Source organism: Spodoptera frugiperda, chromosome 31, assembly GCF_023101765.2.
Source record: "Spodoptera frugiperda isolate SF20-4 chromosome 31, AGI-APGP_CSIRO_Sfru_2.0, whole genome shotgun sequence".
In the NCBI taxonomy this organism is placed as follows: domain Eukaryota; kingdom Metazoa; phylum Arthropoda; class Insecta; order Lepidoptera; family Noctuidae; genus Spodoptera; species Spodoptera frugiperda.
The window spans coordinates 12,816,591-12,836,295 of record NC_064242.1 but is presented as its reverse complement, the minus strand read 5'-3'; positions in this window follow the sequence as shown (position 1 = coordinate 12,836,295).

Here is a 19,705-nt window from a genome sequence, read left to right as displayed (position 1 = left end):
GATTATTTCTTTATTTCATGTCGTCTTATTTAATGTCACCATGTATATATATAAATTATTTATATCCATGACGAAAGAAACTCAAATACATATTTACTAGTAGAATCAATTATTCCACATTTTTTTCATGACATGCCAGTTATAATAGTTACAAAACCTCAGTTTAAAATCATATTCATATACTATATTGAAGTAGGTACTTTTGCAACGTGTAATTTAAATTTATATTTACCTAATTATTTAATAACATCAGTCCAATTACTTGTACAATACACCAAATCACATTGGTTCTAATTCAACATGAGGATAAAATTTCACATACAATTTTCTCAAATTGGATTATGAAAAAGGTAAGTATTTTTGAGTTACAGAATACTTTGAAATATTACTCGGGGTCAAGCCAATTACAAAAATGAGGAGCTCGGATGTTTTGCTCGAGTCATTACGGAGTTATATTCAATGAAATTTGTTTAAGAGGTCCTTCATTACGAGGGTACTGAGGGTCAAGATATGAAAAAGTTCTAAAGGAAATAAAATTTTAATTTCCTCTTCACTTGCCAGCTTTTGATACTCAAATCTGATTGCTATCTAAGTATGTACTTCATTCTTTTAGGAAATTGAAAAATTCTGTAATATTATTAATATTTTTTTAATTTGGTAGGTTCCGGGTATTGTTGTCTCATTATGTTTTAATCTTCTATCTATCTACATATATAGGTATATACCTAAATATTATAAATAATATTACATTATAAAATCAATTCCTATTCTTTGGTCTCGTTAAAATTCAAGAATTGTCGAGTCTTGAATTATTTTGTGGAAACCCAAGGAAGGTTTAAAATGTGAAAAAAAAAATGTTTGAGGCGGTACGAAGGTAGCCGGGTCAGCTAGTATTAGACAAAAAATTTAATACTTAACGAACCAATTCACTATTGGCTCTGGAATGCTGGCTACTATGATATGAGTCACAACTTTTAACGTAAGATCCACAAATTATTTTCCACAAATGTTGTTAAACGTATGTTGTTACATACGTTTAACAACATTTGTATTCATCATATTACGATGTTTATAAATGCACACACGATACACGACAAACATGTTGGTCTGTACAGCTAGCTAAAGAAAAAAACACAAACCAAATATTGGTCCCAAGCTTGGCTATGTTAGTGGGATTTGTTTGAAGTGGTGGGTTTAACACCGCAGGAATCTGTTCAGAGGCTTTCTGTGATGTTTGTTTGTTTGCTTTATTTACCCTGCTATGTGCTGGGAACTAGGAATTCCGAGCATTGCAGTGGTTGGTCTAGTTTGATCTGTGAGGTTTTAACATGGATTGGTTTTGCGTTGCCTTCTATGGTTTAGTGAAGACTGTTGAGTTAACTATAAGGTTGAGTTGTAAGCTTTATGTTGAGATAGATATAAGGTTATTTTCATGATTTTTTTCTGTAAATTGAAGTCGACTATAAGTGTAACTGCCGTACTCAGAGTCATTTAATGATTACTTAACCCAGTCCTTAGCAATTAATTATTTCGAAAGAAAATCGTTATTAAGGAATTGTTTATGTAATAATCATTAAATATCTCTGAATGCGGCAGTTAGATTCGCACAACATGAGTATTTTACAGTAATTGTATGTTTCTTCTGCTCTTCGATTGAAATTAATCTTCAAAATTGAAATTCCAATCCAGGAAAGAATAAAAATCTCTACTGTTTCATCCCTTCTTGAAACACCTACCTACATATAAAATCATATAAATAAATAACAAATAAATTGTCTCTTATCATCAAAATCCTCGCACACGGCAGAGGAAGTACAATCGTACTGGAAAACAAACAGGGTATAAGGTTGCGTGCACACTCGCCGGAACCACGCACAACAGATTACGTTGAATGTAAGGCCTCACCGCCCTCGTTTGTTATTTAGCAAGAAAAACGTGACTGTAACGCTTTGCAGCCTAATTTATTTAAGATTATTCTTGTTAGCTATGTACGTGAGATATGGAGGCTTTTTACATCAGTTTTGTAGATAATGTATTAATGATTGAATGATAAATACATACTCGAAAAACCGAAAAAAAAAAACAAGTAATTCTTTGCCCGACCGATCCGGGAATTGAACCTGAGACCCCCTGTCCGGCAGTCACACTTGCGACCACTCGACAATGAGGTAGTCACTATAATACTAATATACAAAGTTAACTAAAAAACATAACGGTTTAGTCACGTAAATAAATTACGAGAAAATCTCTACTAGTTTCGAGTCACAGAGGCACTCTTCATCATGAGCAGCGTGCGGTACGCGGCAACGTCTCTATTTTCTACCAAAAACACCATCATAATTGCTATCCAAAAAATTCTACAGCAATTTAATTAGAACCAGCTTACAATAACCACAGAAGGCTTACAGCTTACACGTAACACAGTACCTTAACCTAACCCTTGGATTAAATCCACGATGTAACATAATCGTTGACGTCACAAAATTAATTTCCCTCTATTCCTGTCCTAGAGAGTTTGGAATATGCGAACCGTGACGTCATCAATCAGCTGCCAGGAGTTCGAGTGCGTAACGTGAAACGTGACGGAGTGCTGTGCAGAGCGATTCACGCTGTGCTATGTATAACACCCACTATTACTCAGTGAACGTGTTAAAGCACGTTCGCGACCTTCCTTGTTGGTGGGTGATGAATTGATTGTTGTAATAGAAGTGTGAGGATTATGGAGTGGTTTAGGTGTAGGTGAAATTATTATGATTATTGGTGAATTGTTATTTTTTGTGTAGATAATATTTTTTGTGATATACGGTTTATATCAAACGTATAGTAGTATAGCAAACGAGCAAACGGATTACCTGATGGTAAGCAATCGCCGCCGTTCTTCGAAACCCGAAACACCAGAGGCATTACAAATGCGTTGCTGCCTTTTAGGGGTTAGGAATTTAAAGGTTGTTGGGGAATCGGAGATTGGGAAATTTGGGAAGGGGGTAATTGGGCCTCCAGTAACCACACTCACACAACGAAACACAAACGCAAACTTTGTTTCACGTCAGTTTTTTGTGAGGCCGTGGTATCACTCCTTCCTCCACACTAAAAAACAGTTTTACGAAGAATTTAGGGTGAGTACATTATTTCACTTGTCGAATCATAAATTACTTTGTTTGTAATCTTTATTACAATCTCACCGTGTTTATATAGAAAAGTAAATGCCGAGTTGTCTACTGATTGTACGCACAACACCTGTGCGTGATCAGAGTTCGGTAAAATATAATATAACTACGAGTAGCTTTCCGCCTGCGGCTTCACACGCGTTTTTATAAGGGCTTGGGGACAGATTTTCCAAAAAAAATTTTATACAAGATGTTTTTAGTAGTTTAGTAAAAATTGGTATGTGGATTATCCAAAATAGCATTTTTTTTTCATTTTGTTTTTAAAATTGCGGAATGTTCTATTTGTATGGCGTTTTTACTCTACCCAATCATTTTAGGAAAGTGAAGGGTTAGGAAGAGACTAAAAGGTAGCATAGGTCACTTATATATAATAAAGTAATACAAAAGGTGCCCTTGATTCTAAACCTATAAAATTTTCAACTTCAATACAAAAGACACATCACACAACAAAGTAACAAAACCTCCTTAAACTAACTTTCATATCACTACCACCTAAAATAGGCCCCGCCTTATCAGCCCATTCAACGCATCATAAGGGTTACACCCCCGCCAAGGACAGACGTGTCGTTTGTCAGAACTTCGGCCGGAACCAGGTTACAAGGTCATCAGACCATCAGATAGTATTGAGGACCACAGCAGGCTGAGATTAGGGCTTATCTCAAACTCGTTTTGGAGCGGAGACGGAACGGAGTCTTTTAGATATGCAGGGCTAATTAGCGAATAGCTGTGGAATATCTTAGTTAATTGTAGTTGGGAATGGAGTTGGAGAAATTAAGTACTTTTTGCATAGTGTTATCTAGTCATAACTGTGATCTTTAAGTTGTTTGCCAAGTGTGGCGATTACGGTAAATTCCTCTAAGGCATTTAGGGGAGGCTTATTTTTTAGTATGTATTGTGTGATTTGTGTGTTGCATGGCTCAATAATGCAGTGTTGTTAAGCCATGCATCTTATTTTAACAAGTACAATGCTTTACAAAGCGCCACCCATCTTTGGTATGCCGTTTTCATCCGTATGCCATAGTTTATTTTAAGTTGATAGATTCTCAGTATCTTTGCCAAGCCTTCACGCCAGTGAACGCTGGGCCTTAGTCATATACCTGTGGCGACACCTGACAAGTGACAGATGACAGAAGTCGCACATAGACTGTCAATGAGCAAATCATCGCCACCTCCCTCACCCATCACTTCTCCGCCGAGCGGTAATCAAGTCGCAGCCAACCAGCATCCTCGGCCTCATCAGGGACCACCACACGCTACATCGAAGCCATGCAGCCTGATTCTTCCCTACGGCCTCATCAGCGTCTAGGCACAGCACTCTCTGCACACGGTCTGAGGACGTCAATGTGTAATGACAGCTACTGAAAGTTTAACTTTCACTATTTTTACTTAACCAAACTGTGTTAAATATGTAAATGAGTACCACCACTTAAAATTTTATTTATTACACTCATTAACTCAACTTACACCTTTACTGTAAATCAGTTCAAGTTGACCTTGAACTTGACATTAGACGACCCCCAAACAAGGCCAGTACAAAAGATCTATACTGTAACAATTTACAAACGTGTTAAGAACAATGTAACAAAAAGGAAAATATCATAAAATCTTTGCACCCTGTTAGCGGTGGATAAGGGTGCGTCTACATTGAACAAAGCGTATCCTATTTCCTACCATCTGTCACTTTGAAACCTAACGCGCGCCATCTACCGGCAAACAATACGAGACTATCCAACACCTTTCACAGTTCATTCTTTTCGTAAACAAAGCATTGTCTTGTATTTGCTAAGGAATTTAGCGATGTTGAAGTTTTTAGACAAATGTTTGCCGAACAATATTTAGTTAGACTTTGTAGGTGCTTGCCAAATGCTAAAATTTTATGTTGAAATTTTTGAGAAAAAACATTCTTAATGGCATTTTATTTTCAAATGTTTGGGCTTGTCTCTCTACTAAGTAAATATTGGAGTGCATTTAATTTAATTTATCTATTTTCAGTTTTACAAATTCTGTTTGCAATCATTTTAAATCTTATTTTAAACATATTTCCAAAGACATCATAACTAACTAGATAATAAGCGACGAAGCTGTGCGACAGTGCACAGCTTCGTCGCAGTTAGCAGGTTGCCGGGCTCCGGCTCGAAAATCTGGAGTAGAAACGGAGTGATTTTTAGCCAGTAAGCAAGAGTCTAACACTCCCACTCGCCTCACCCAAGGCGAGAAAAGACATTAGATGATTATTCCCTCTAAAAAAACTTTATTATCTCCCTAGATAACTTGGAATTTTCTTTATAGTTAAGTAAACTTACTACTTACAGCAAACATAGTGAACAATCACTGACTATAATAAGTAATATGACTAAACAGCGTTATATTTTTGTTCATATTGTGCTTAAAGCCAGTGGTTTCAAAAGCTAAACCGACCGTGAAATGAACAAAACCGTTTGGTACCGCCAATCTGCCGCAAATTGAACTGAGAATTACTTTCTACGGCTGTTATACGCCCACTCTTACAGTAATCAGTATTGGCAATTGAGGAATATGGAGCAGTACCTTCAATGTCTTCTATATTTTCCCTTTTAATGGAAAAGGAAGTGAGGAAATTATTTTTGGAAAATGTATTAAGGTCTGTGGTGTGCTTGCTGTGATTGGTTGTTTATTACGAGGTATGACGTATAATGGGCTTCTTTCGGAATTAGTGATGATAATCAGTATGCTAAGTCATCGTATCGTATCGTATCGTCACAACTTTTTATCACCGAAGGGATTGGCAGAAGTGCACATTACGGCACGTAATGCCTCTGAACAATATACACCCACTTTTCATTTACGTTATAATAGGGAGCCTATTGCCATATACCGTATTTTACCCGAACCGAGAATCGAACCCAAGATCCCTTGCCCAGCAGTCGTACTTGCGACCGCTCGATCAACGAGGCAATTAAGTGCTAAGTTTTATAGCATCTTGAAATCAATACTAAATTGGTTTCTGTATTAATGAGTCTTTTTTTTTGAGGGAGTAAAATCATCCAATGACTTCTCCCACCTTGGGCGAGGCGAGAGGGAGTGTCAGACTTTTACTGACTAAAAACCACCCCGTTCCTTCTCCTGCTTTTCGAGCCGGAGCCCCGGTAAACCCGCTAGGTAGTCCGCAGCTCCGGATCAGGCATCAGCCCTACTGGGCCCCATCTGTGGTGGTCTGATGGCTCTTTGAGGCGCGCGCGGAACGCTACGCGCCGCACGCACGGGTCTGGTTCTGTTCGGGCGGTGAGCTACCCTTGCTCGCCGCCCGCAGGCCCGCACTTACGGTGGCCGGAGATCGTCCCGCGATCCCCGACGCCCGGAGTGTCTCTCGCGACGGCTGGGGCGTGAGAAGGTTTGTTCTCTCACGCGCCCCGCCTCCTCCTTAGCTAGCATGACTGCTTCGCAGAAGGAGGAGACGGCATCCCAGTCCCTCTCGCTCCGCACCATGGCCTGAACCAGTGCCGGGCGCGACAGGTCGCCGTCGCCGACCACATCCCTGAGGACTTGGCGGTGCTCAGCCCACGCAGGGCACACCGCCACCGTATGTTCTACCGTGTCCTCCGGGCGGTCCTCGCAGTGATGACACCCGGGCGTTTCCTCCCGCCCAATAAGGAACAGGAACCTACCGAAACTGTATTATTGAGTCTGGAGTTTACTTTTAGTAAATATCGTAGCTATTTTAAGTACATATTTTAATAAACATACTACGTTAGATGTCCACGGACCATGGTTTAAATCAACAGTACCATAATCCCCTTTGATGTCGTTCTCAAAACATAAAAGTACGATAAGCGATCTGTCGGCAAGGCGAGGCGCGGCGTTCAGATTATCTTGTCATTTTGAGGACATTTTGTCTTTACATCGTGATCTTCCGTCTACAGCCGATTATGTCACGACTGAGTGATTTTATTTTCAACGATTCATTACTGAGGACTTTAAGTCTTTGCTTGCCAAGTCATTTGTGAAGCAATTTAGGGTTTACCAAGGTTGTTATCATCCTAAAACTGATGGATCACATTTAAAAACCTGTTTAAGGGTAATTCTCAATTTTCCCCATGAACGCTCCAAGGTTTTAAGGAGTACCTGGAGCTACGGACTGCCTAGCGGATTATCGGGGCTTGAGTAAAGCTCAAAAAGTAGGAATAGGAACGGGGTGGGTTTTAGTTAGTAAGAGTCTGACATTCCTTTTCACGTAGCCCAATCCGGGCGGAGTCATTGGATGATTCCTCCGCTTCCCTCAAAAAAAAAGGTTTTACCGAGTATTCCATAATTAAGAAACTTAACGACACTCCACTTAAATTACAAGTTAAAAATGTACCAACATTATAAATTAAAAGCTAAAAATATACCAACATTATGGAATACTCTATTATTTTTTATTACTAATTTATTTTATTACTAATTATACATACGAAAATATATACGTTAATGAGATGTCCTTGAGTAAACCTGACCTGACTAATGTCCCTAATATATCCACCAGTCCGGTCACCTTGTCATTGATGTCTTCGATCGGTTCACGTAATACGATCAGCAAATCCAGTACAAATCTATTTTCAGCATACACGTGGATCCTTTAATCCTCTAGCCGCCTCCAGTAACCGTATAAGCTGAACTGAGCCTGTAGTCAGTTAATCCCTACTTTTCCCCGGAGAGGAAAACGCCTGGAGACAAAACACGAATACAGAAAAACAGAAAGCAAATTCAATAGTAACCTACATCGAAAGCTGTTGGCAGAACCAAATATTTACCGAACGACACCCACGTACTAAGATTTTTTGCAAACAATCGACAATTGATGAAGTGTTGCAAGGTGGTATAAGGCCATTAAGGGGTTTATAGGTTTAGATGTACTCATAAACAGTAAAGAGTTCGAGAATTAAACAAAGATTTATATTTTTATCAATAATCACAATAATCAATATAGAAGAATCCTATTATACTTGAAGCAAATACAAAAAGAAGATGTCATAGCTTGATTTCCTTTTAACATAGTGCGTAACGCTTTACGGGGAGCGCGGAACGTTACCAACCATTTTCTATTTTCAATCTAGCGGACCCACCAAACAGTTGCAGTTTAATGTGCCTCATTCTGGGAGCTTGCAACCTATCTACACCTTATACTTATAATATCATTGGGCAGGGCCGTTTGTTTGCGTCACGGTGCACAATTATAGTATATTATTATCTCTCCTTTTTACTAGTTTCATGCTCTCATCAACGTATACATCTAGGTGAAGTACATAGAAAAATTGTAAACACGCATAAACAACGAATTCTACCTATGCCTTTCATACAAAGGTAACCCAGTAACCTTGAATAATCCTAGGAACCCTAACATCAAAGCAAATATTCCTTACAGTATTACATATACAGTATAATACCGTATATATTCCTTACAGTATTATAACACGTTGCTTCAGACCTTGCGATCTTAACATTACTGAGGTTCGGAATTTCATAGAAAGGAATTTAGATCAATAGAAGGAAATCGCCTGTTGCGTGCTATCTTAGTCTAAAGTAATTTTGTCACACATTACAACATTGTAGTTGTTATTGTATCAAAACATTTGGCAAAGAGGTAAATATTATATAAATAGTCAAGTATAATTTTAAACCGGCCACAGTTATATTAATAGCAAACTGAGTAGGAGATCAGACGAAATAATGTCAAAATCGATGTAGCTTTATATTTAGAACAAATACCTATTTGCTAAAGCAGTTTATTGATGGGTTGGAGCGGTGCTGTTAAAGTGTAATATTATGTCCTTTAAGATGCCCGCTACTCATGCATGTGGGTGCGGTTGCGAAACCTATCAACTTACCAAGGGTAGTTTAAGACTACTGACAACAGTGAAAGAATTTAAAAAGGAGTTTGAAATCGTCAACCTGAATTAAGCAAGCGTGGTGAAACTTTCTCTGTGCGAGAAGAGGCCTTTGGTCAGTAGTGGCCACTTATAGACTGTTAATGTAACGTGATAAACATAATTATGGTATAATGTTCTATAAAAACTATAAAACACTACTTAAACTTGTCTTTTCCCATCCAAGTATAATTGTGGAATATTTTTCTCGTCTCGCAAAGAGTATCAAGTGCCATCCATCACGCCACAAGACGCTTGCAAGACCGACAAAATTAAAGGGTCTCGGTCCAAAGCTCAAGTGATTTTGGGACACAAAAGCCTTTTTTAATGTTTACGAAAAAAATATTCAGTGTCGGCGTCTGAGGGTTGAATATTTTTCACTCGTTTCTCGTTTGAAAAATATTTGTTTAAAAGTGCGTGATAGAATTTGTTTTGTCTAGGAATGTTTGTTTTCTACTGGCCTTTGTACCCTCCACAACCCATTAGGATACGCCTACGTAACAGAGCTGCCATAGATGTTTTTATAACAATCGAAATTCCAGGATTTACGCTCTCTTTCAATCGAAAATGAGTCTCTGAATACAATTCACAATTCCAACTGTAGAGTGACCTTGAAAACTGTTGACTGTCTAGTCCTGGTCTAAATTAACTCTATTATGCACTGAGTTCATGTGACGTCACTCCACACTAAACCTGTCAGGAGCAACGCCCGGAATTTACACTACACTCCATGCAACCACACCAGCTGTCCACACGTCCTGTTAGGTGTCATCAAGTGACTTTGACGTTAATATAGTAGTCAAACCAGCAGTTTAGGACTTAGCAGTTAAGTTTGTAACTTTCTATTTTTCATTTCACTTCACCTTTACTTAAACGATTACGATACTCACCATTTAATGATTACTTAAACTATTCCTTAGTAACAATTTTGTATTGAAAACAATTGCTAAGGATTGAGTTAAGTAACCATTAAAATATGACTCTGAGTACGGCAGTAAAAGGTATTTTAGAACATTCTAAACAAGGCATGTGTAATAACTTATGACCATATAGCCATGAAACAGATTAAAATCTAAAATAATGGAGCTTAAAATACCAAAATAGTTTGGAAACCAAATTAGAGCACTATTTGTTGTTTAGGGCTCCGGTAAAGTATCTACGAAACTCATGGCTTAAGTAAAGTTACAACGAAACTAACTAGACACCCACTCAACGCTAATAAAACACTAAGCTAGTTTCCAAATTAGGAAAACATTTTCCTTAATCCGAATCAATTAAAAAACTTCCCACTAAATAGACCAATCGATAACCACTAAGTCAGGCTACTCAGCTGGCAACGTTGAACGAATTTATTCCAGAAAATTCTACGGAGAATATTTAAGTAGAAAAATGGTTTGATCCCAAGGGAAGTCGGGCTCTACACTTAGCAAACAGCCAAGTATTACAGCTGAGGCGTTAAACGTTGCTTAATTACGTGGAAACATCTCAGGAACAGTTTTTTATCCCAGTTTGAATATTCCTCTCCATTTTTAAAAGGTGTCCCAAGCCTTTGATAAATATGAATGGAAATTATTGTCCTCCTTTGATAAGATCGCTGAACACTCAATATTGGTTCCATCTTGTTTTTTGAATGGTGGATTAATTTGTTTTCTTTGTTTTTCAATAGGTTTTGTGATGTTTTGAATCTATAGGTTTTGTGATGTTTTGAATCTGTTCATTACAGTTTGCTTTAGGTCTTGGTCATCATTATGGTCTTGTTTTTTTTGCAACACTGCATTCGGCAACGGTAGGTGCAGGTTCAGACAAAGTGTATTGAAAAGTGATTCGAAGTGATAATAAAAAATTACGTGTACATAATACTAAACTCTATTCATTTTTTACTGAGGTCAAAGTACGTATACATATTATCAATTGGATGACTTTTGGCCACTGAATACCTAGTCAAGCACGCACAGATATGTCTGGACGGGTACCACATCCAACATTTCAGGCATGTCAGGCAGACACATCCGTGCTTTCTTTCGCCATAGACCCATCTTGTACTCGTTCAAGCTGATTACCGGGCGTGATTATCTGATATCTGTGCGTGTATGGACTAGTAATTTACCTGGTGGTAACCGATGATTTGCTTAAAGATGGAACACATCTATGCATTTTTAAGCCCCACGTTCAGTAATCGCACGTATATGTATGAGTACTAAATCAATAAGCAAGTGTTCGACTTTATCACATAAAGTACAGAAGTGTAGGTACGAGTGACCGACCAAGCTTTCTATTTCAGTAGAAATAAGTCGGATCTGATTTACGTCGGTTCTTATGATCGTCGGGTCATTTCGTACCCGCAGGGATTGTCCTACATTCTAGTTTGACATTGTCATATAGCAGACTACACTACGAGTTATGTTCAATGAATGGATTAGGGTGCGGTGAGAGGTGGGCTCTGATTTTAGGTTTAGTATTTCGTGAGGGTTTTATTTTATTTGATCTGCGTGTTTTATTACTAGTAGTCTGATTGTATTATATTTATGTACCTTGTTTAGATCACGTATATTTTTCAGAGGGAATGGTAAAGTTTAACAAAAATTCATATCAGGTACAATTTAATTTGTGATCGTCATGGAGTCTACTGTTATCACTTCCTCTTAAGTTAGGAGCATTCATAAATTGATGTACATATTCAGACAGCATTAGTGGTCGTATGAACACGGAGTAATGGAAGTGCGCCCAGTATGTGGCAATAAGCTCGCCCCTATGAGCATAGTATGAATAACACCTAGGAAAACTCGTACATTGTACAGTGGCATTACGAGCTATAAAGTGAACCTCTGTCTTCTGCTTTGGGGATGAAAGGCGTGACGATACTATTTTCAGTTGTGCTACGTAGTCAAAAAACAACAAAATAGTATGCCTTTAAAATACAAGCACGTCTTCCTCTCATCTCAAATACATCATTATGTCAAATCTCTCTAACAATACTGAGAACTTTAAAGAGAGAAATTCCTAGAACGATAAAGGAATACGACTTGGATCATTCTTCATTACAAACGCCTCACGGACTGGTCCGGAAAACATCCATTAATTGTTAAGTGCTGGCATCAACGGGCACTTCTACGAGAACTGAGCACTGAGATCGTTCCCCACGATAAACTATACAGGTTATGTGACTTAAACTCCAGTTGTGAACTTTAAAACAAGGTGGTAGAGACTAATTTTGTTTTGCAAGTAAAAGATTTATGTTTTTTTTTTCTTCTTCTTTAAGTAAAGTAGTAATATTCTAGGTTAAGAAAGGAAGCCATAAATTGAGTTCAATCCAAGACTTTTCTATTCTTAAGGATAGTTAAACCTCATAATATAACTTTATCCTATTCCACACTTAACAGTACTTAACAAACAAATAAAATTATCATCAGTTAGTTATCTAACGTCAACGTGTGTTTAGTCATATTGATGATCCTAACCGAATCTTTTATCAGTAAAAGTGACACTCCCGAGGCGGGAGAAGTTCGGAGCCGCAGACTGTTTAGCAGGTTACAGGGGTTCCGGCTCAAAAAGAAGGAGTAGGAACAGGGTGGTTTTTAGTCACTAAGAGTCTGACTCTCCTCTCGCTTTAAAATAAAGATAGGAAAAGTTATTGGATGATTGTCCTTACTAAAGATCAATGTGGATATGTTTACCAAGTTAAATAAATATACAATCATTGAAACTAAATAATTACTGGAATATGGCAATTAGGACTCTTTTTGTGTTTCACAAAATGTAGTTTCGGATCCGAGTGTGATGTCATGCCACTTTGGAAGCGTCTATCTTTCGAACGATTGATTTTGACGAAAAATGGTTTAAGGAACCATGACGTATTTTTGTCCTATCCATAGAGAACCATCACGGATAGTTTAGATGAAAAAAATTTATTTGAAGAGATGCAGTGACCGCGCCCTCTCCGCCCTCTATCTCGAAAACGGTTCATCGTATAAAAAAACAGGTTACACAAAACTTGTAGAGAATTTTGTATTCTACAATATTGGTATTAAATACAAATACCAAAAACCCATAGGAAATGAGATATTTCCAAAAAAAGCGCAAAAATACCTATTTTTTGGGACCTTTGACCCTGAATTATAAGAATTGCTTACACCCTACCATATGTAGGTTTTGAGACAAGTTTTAGGGGGTCAATATACAAGTATATACAAAATTACAGCTGGGTATCTCGCATTCCGAGATTCTTACCTAATTTAACCTTATTTGACTGGACTAATATGTAAATCATTATGTTTGTATTCACACCCACGACACAAGAATGTATCGTAGTGTGGGATGTGATTAAAGAAATACAAGCAAAATACACAAACACGTGTCCACTATTAGAAAAACCCAGTACAAAAGTAAAATTAAAAGTAATATCATTTTTACTTGAAACCGACGAGAGAGAACACGTGTAAGTGTGAGTTTAAAGTGAAAGAAGTAGGTTTTAAGCTATAAAATGTAGCTGGAGAACAATTACCTCTAATGGGTGTTCAGAGGTTGCTTAGTGGCTTGAGTGCAATGGCGGGGCAAGACCTTAGAGTATGTGTGAACATACATCTGTGTGTGTGTGTGTGTGTTGAGTTGTAGTAAGTGCATGTAAAGATGTGAACGTGTCTTGTTGTTAGTTTGACGGTTTGTTGTTCGAGAAAGAAAAGTCAAAAGTCAACATTATTTATTTCATATAGACCAGAAAGGCACTTTTTAACTTTAAAGCAAATATAATAATATTAAATATCTTCATTGTCTTCAATTGTTACATTACATCATTAGGCTTTAAGTGGTCATTGCTGACCAAAGGCCTCTTCTCACACGGAGAAGGTTTGAGCATTAATCACCGCGCTTGTTCAATGCGGGTTGACGATTACAATTAGAAATTATAAGCTCCGGTTTCCTCACGATGTTTTCCTCCCGAAGTCAGTGGTGTCAAAATAATTTTAAATAAGCAAACACCGGGACACCATGAAATTTTATTGACAATTGTTAAACGAACTCCAATTATCCCAAGTAGGTTGACAATACAGTTGATTTAGAGACATTAAAATGTAACAAAATAGTCAATTTTAGCCTCTCTTTAATCTAAACAAAGTTACGGAGTCAAAATCTTCGTTATTTGTGAGCAACCCTTCACCCAAGTTATTATTAGATACAGCACCCGGCAATAAATATTGCACATCGACAATTGGAAAGAGATAATTTTCTGTGATATTACGATGAATCATCAACCTACAATTTATTTTCTTCTTCAAACTTTTTATGACTTGAGAAAGTGCTCAGCTTGTTTTAGTTGGTCATAATTTATGTGCCATTTTTTTTTGCTGAATTGGGGAAACCTTCAAAAAGTGCCTAGCTTTTTGAGGACTTATTTCCTCAAATTTTTAGCTCACTAAAACCTCCCTGGTAGCCACCATCTGCGCATAAAGGAGGCACTGGGTCCTCTTAGTAAACCAATCCCAGTGATGAGCTATATACGGCTGATCGTCTCTTTTCAAAAGTCGATGTGCAATATTTTTTGCTAGGTCCTGTAACTCTAGTACTCTTTATCAAAACATTGTCGGCGCAGTTCCCTATTGCTTACTTTCTCATATAAATTAATTATGAACGTAAATACTGAAATAGACTGCTAATGTCTCTCTGATTTATAATCATAGAAGAAATATTACTATTTCTAAGCACTGATTATTTTAATGGAAACTGTCAATGTTATTTAAATTAATGAGTTTTCCAACTTTAATGTGACAACTTTAACTTAGATAAAACAAATTATTCAAAGTCAACGACCGACGCGATGCGATCGAAATCAGAACATTTAAAAAAAAATGTTTAATTCTTATTTTATTACATCGATTATCATTAGATTACTGAAGGACTATGGATCTTCTATATATAAATAATGAAATTATATCAGAGACCACTACAGCCCGGCCTATGTCAAATATGTTGATTGGTGAAAACCAAACGCATCCACAGCAACGTAGCATAGGACATCTCTGGTTGTAAAGCACTCTAAATCACAGACTAAACCATCTCAAATAATCAAGCTGCTTTTAATGAAAACCATCAAAATTCTCATTACCCCAGTATTTCCTGGTAAGTTAATAGTTACTGCAAGCATGCATCACCGCTAAGCCAGGGCGGAGTAAAACGTTAATAAATGTTCGGAACTACGATCGTTAACCAAGTTGGTTAAGTTTGGTTTTTATAATAATGAACATGACGGACTCGCAATGAATAGATAATGGCCCCTAACTTTATTACTCGGTATCGTCAATCGAGTTTTAATGGCTGCAATTAAACTTATATAGGTCACTGAAGATGGTGGACTTATCTTAGATAAGTTTGGCTTGAGATGCTATTTAATATTTAAGTAGGTAAGCTAATGTGTTATGGAGGATTTTCGGTCATTATTTTTTTAATTAAGTGACTTTTAGTTTTTTATGGAATAAGTCGGTAAACGAGTAGACGGATCACCTGATGGTAAGCAATCGCCGCCGTCGATTGACGCTTGAAAAGAAAGATAAAGAAGCATTATAAGTGCGTTGTCGGCCTTGGGGAGACTAACCAGGCCTTCGGTAACCTCACTCAAATAATGAAACACAACGCAAGCGTTGCTTCACGTCCGTTTTCTGTGAGGCCGTGGTATCACTCCAGTCAAGCCGGTCCATCGGCCGGCAACGCACCGGTGACTCCTCTGGTGTTGCAAGCATGGCTCTCCCACACTTTGCTTTGCCTTGCTTTAGTTAGGTATATGGTAGGTAAAAACGGCCATTAATACACTTATTTTGGCTATTCAACCCACGAGGAAGATATTGTTATTATGTACCGCCATAACCAGGTTATAATATTTAGATGACGAGGAAAAGATCCAAGTTAATCATCGTTTATATTCGAACCGGCGACGATTTGCATAATGCGTGGGCCTCGGGGTCGGTATTCTATGCCGCATCTGTTCCTAATTTTATAGGAAACATCGCACCTTTCAAGTGGATCCCCATCATATTAGAACTGCAAATTACGGACTATACCATTTCCCTAAATTGTACGATTTTCACTTAAGTTTTTGGTGGGAATTTGTTTAGAAAGGTTGTGTAGAATGTAGAGGTTACACCAACTTTTTGATGAATGTACGTTAACAAATCTGTTTCTAGGGGAAGTTCTTGAAACCAATTCCTACCTCTTTTTTAGGGAGAAAATCATCAAATCAATTCTCCTATTCTGAGTTTCCACTTCTACTTTGAGCCGGAATCCTAGTCACGCGTTAAGTAGTCTGCAACTATGGATCGGGCATCAGCTCTACTGGTGGTAATCTGATAGATTTGTGGTGATCTGATGGATTTTTAGGCGCGGGTGGAACGCGACTCATCGTACGTGGGTCTAAAAACATATCTGTACCTAAAAAAATTAGTAAAAACCGTGAAAGTTTTACACAAAAAAAATTCTTCATGTGTTAGAAATATCTATATGACTTTCAAATCCATCGGTTCGAAGCGAGCTGCGTGTCACTATATTTCTTTATTATCAGGTTTAATGTGTATGAAACATTCTTCTACCATATTTAAATCTCAAATAAAAACAACATTTTAAAGTTCAACATTTATTTTACACTTCACGAGTGGAAAGTAGAGCCCTAACCCGTAAACCCACAAATCGTTCAAAGTAACAGTTCACACATTGCAAACTTCAAACAACATAATTGCAGAGCTACGAACTAAGTAAACGATCCAGCTTGGCTCTGTATTTACTGCAGTTAGCCTTCCAGTTATCGAAGCGTTTGCGCGATCCGACAAACCGAAAACTAAAGGTTGGAGTTTGGAGTCATTTATAGCTGGAAGATCGTTACTGTTACAGTAATGTGTATTTGTGATATAAATACTTGTAACTATTTAAAGTAATTCTAAATTACTCGTATTATAATAGTTTAATGTCGTGGTGGCCCGGAGGTTTAAGACGCGGCTCTTCATGCATGAGGGTGAAAGTTCACAAGTATCAATGTGACCTTTTCCGAGTTATACATATACATATAACTTTTTAAGATTATTTACCGTTTATCAGTGGTGTTTACACCACAGTGGTGAAGGGAAACGTCTTGAGGAAACCTGAGCTTATAATTGCAAAGCCGCATTGAATAAGCGTGGTGATTAATGCTGAACCTTCTCCGTGTGAGAAGAGGCCAATAGTAGTCATTAATAGGCTGTTGATGATGATGAATAATAATTAAAACATTGAGAGTTGAATAGGCATGGTAATTTTCATATTTTATGGGATAGTCAGCAAATGAACGGATGGATCAGCGTAACGATCCGTGCCGCCTAAGCCACATCATTAACAACTCCAGAAGAGTCTTTTGTATTTTTCGCTATTTCGTATGAGGAGAAGTTGAACCTCTAATGAAGGCCCTCCATATTATCGTTAGGTCCGTGTAAGAGAAATAAACCTGTAAACTGCATGGTAAGCGCGGTGCCTGGGCAACTGGTTCGATTTCCGCACGGAGCGATTCTTTGTGTGGCCCTTCGTTGTAATTCTTTATATTTTGTCTAAAGAACCCACAACCCCAGTACCGTGTCACACCCCGTATTGCAACGTTTATCTCGTAAAATGTGACGTCACTCTAATTGCGTTTGGCTTTACTCGCTATCTGATGTTTTATAAGTGACCTTGACATTTACACGACGGAAATAGAATGAGCTGTTTTTTGTTGCGGATAGGTCAGTTTGAACTGTGTTTGATTAGAGAGGGTTTAGTATGATAAAGACAAAACTGTAATTTCAAACTCTAATGATATAATTCTACTATTTCTTTTTTTACAATTTATTAACAGAGTTAAAAAATCAGTATTTAAGTATGTTTGTCTGCATTTATCTCGCGTTTGACTGAACTGATTTAAATTCAGTTTTCAGTATAGTATTTTTCAGTCTTAGGAGTAGGCTTTAGGTATAATACTCAACTTAAAAAAGTAGACGTTCGCACTTCAACTTATGAAAGTGTATCATCATCATCATCATCAGCCATAAGAAGTCCACTGCTGGACATAGGTCGGTTGAAAGCAACTTGCATCCAGTGGCTCCATGGAAGTGGTTCCCTAGTTTTTAAATTAGTCGTATTTATTTGGATTTTTTGTCCTGAATTAGGACGATAATAAATAGGTAGGTACTGTATTTAGTATTAACATAAAGAAACTTTCTGCTATGTATCTAGTACGTATCTACTCCATTGAAAGCAACAAGCTTGATAATGTTTCAATGTCTTCACCATCTATCTACACAATAACCATAGTTCAACACGCGTGGTTTGTGGCCACAGCCAGAAACCAACTTCCTAACTAATCACGTTTAGTTAGTTACTGTCCTTCCTAACTACTGGTAAATATGCTCAAATAAACTGAAGTGACAATCATTAAGTTATGTTTCCACAAACCGGTACGTTTGATACTACAAATAGTTACCTTTTGCCCCAATTAACAATTGAAAACCTCAGAGATCGATCAAGCAAATTCATTACACTGATTGGAGCTTAAAGATAATGAAGCATAAGGATTATTATTGATTGAAGTATTTGTTAACTGTCGGGTGCTTTGAGAGAAATGCTTCGCTTTGTTATCGTTTAGTCTTTCTCATTTCTTGTTAGATTTATTTATGTATTACTTTAATGTTTTGTTGCCTGCAATGACTGCCTTGTTGGTCGAATGCCGACTGCCGAACAAGGGCTCTCGGGTTCGATTCACGGATCGGGCAAAGTATTACTGGGGTGTTTTCGGTTTTTCGAAAATTTCTCAGTAGTAGCACGGAGTCTGGAATTGTGTCCAGTATAAGGCAATAAGCTCACCCTCTATTACATGGGACTTATAACACAAATGATTAAAACTGGGTGTACATTGTATAGCGGCATTACGTGTCGTAATGAGCACCTCTGCCTACCCCTACGGGGATAAAAGACGTGACGTTGCTTTTTTTCGATGTTTTGTTTCATTTAGACTTTTGATTTCCATATTTAGTGTAGAATGCTTATTTTACAAAGAACGAGCTATAGAGCTCTTTGATAGACCTGATCCTATTGAACTGTGATATCTAATCCGCCTACTGAGAGTCGAGATTATGGCAAATTATTTTTTATAAAGGAGTCCTTTTGTCCAGTAGTGGATTTTCACGGACTATTGATAATGATATTAATGATGAATATTTTTTCATTCTCAATTTTTTGCGACGTTATGTTTATATTATATCAATACTAGCGTGACAATCACCGCGTCATGTGTCGCGGAATGCTGCCCATGAACATGAGCCTCGAAAATGACTTGAAACTAGTCGAGTTCCTAGTCAATAATTAAGTGAGTAAGCCAAATTAAGTGACTCAGTTATGTTAAGAATATTGATCGAACTATACTTTGTTTCATGATAAAACTCACAATACCTAACAACAATTTAATATCAATCTGGCCTACATTTGAAGCGAAGCCGATGTGCTGTGGAATAATTTGCCATCGCCATTATGTTGTGCTTCAGGCCCAGCGATGTGGAATGAGCCGTCAATATTGTTCTAGCGCTCCTCCTGCTACATTCTTGGAAAATTGTGGGGGTAATCGAATGTTCCAGCTGGTTCCAGTCATCTAGTGTGTATGAGAGATAGGTTACATTGTAT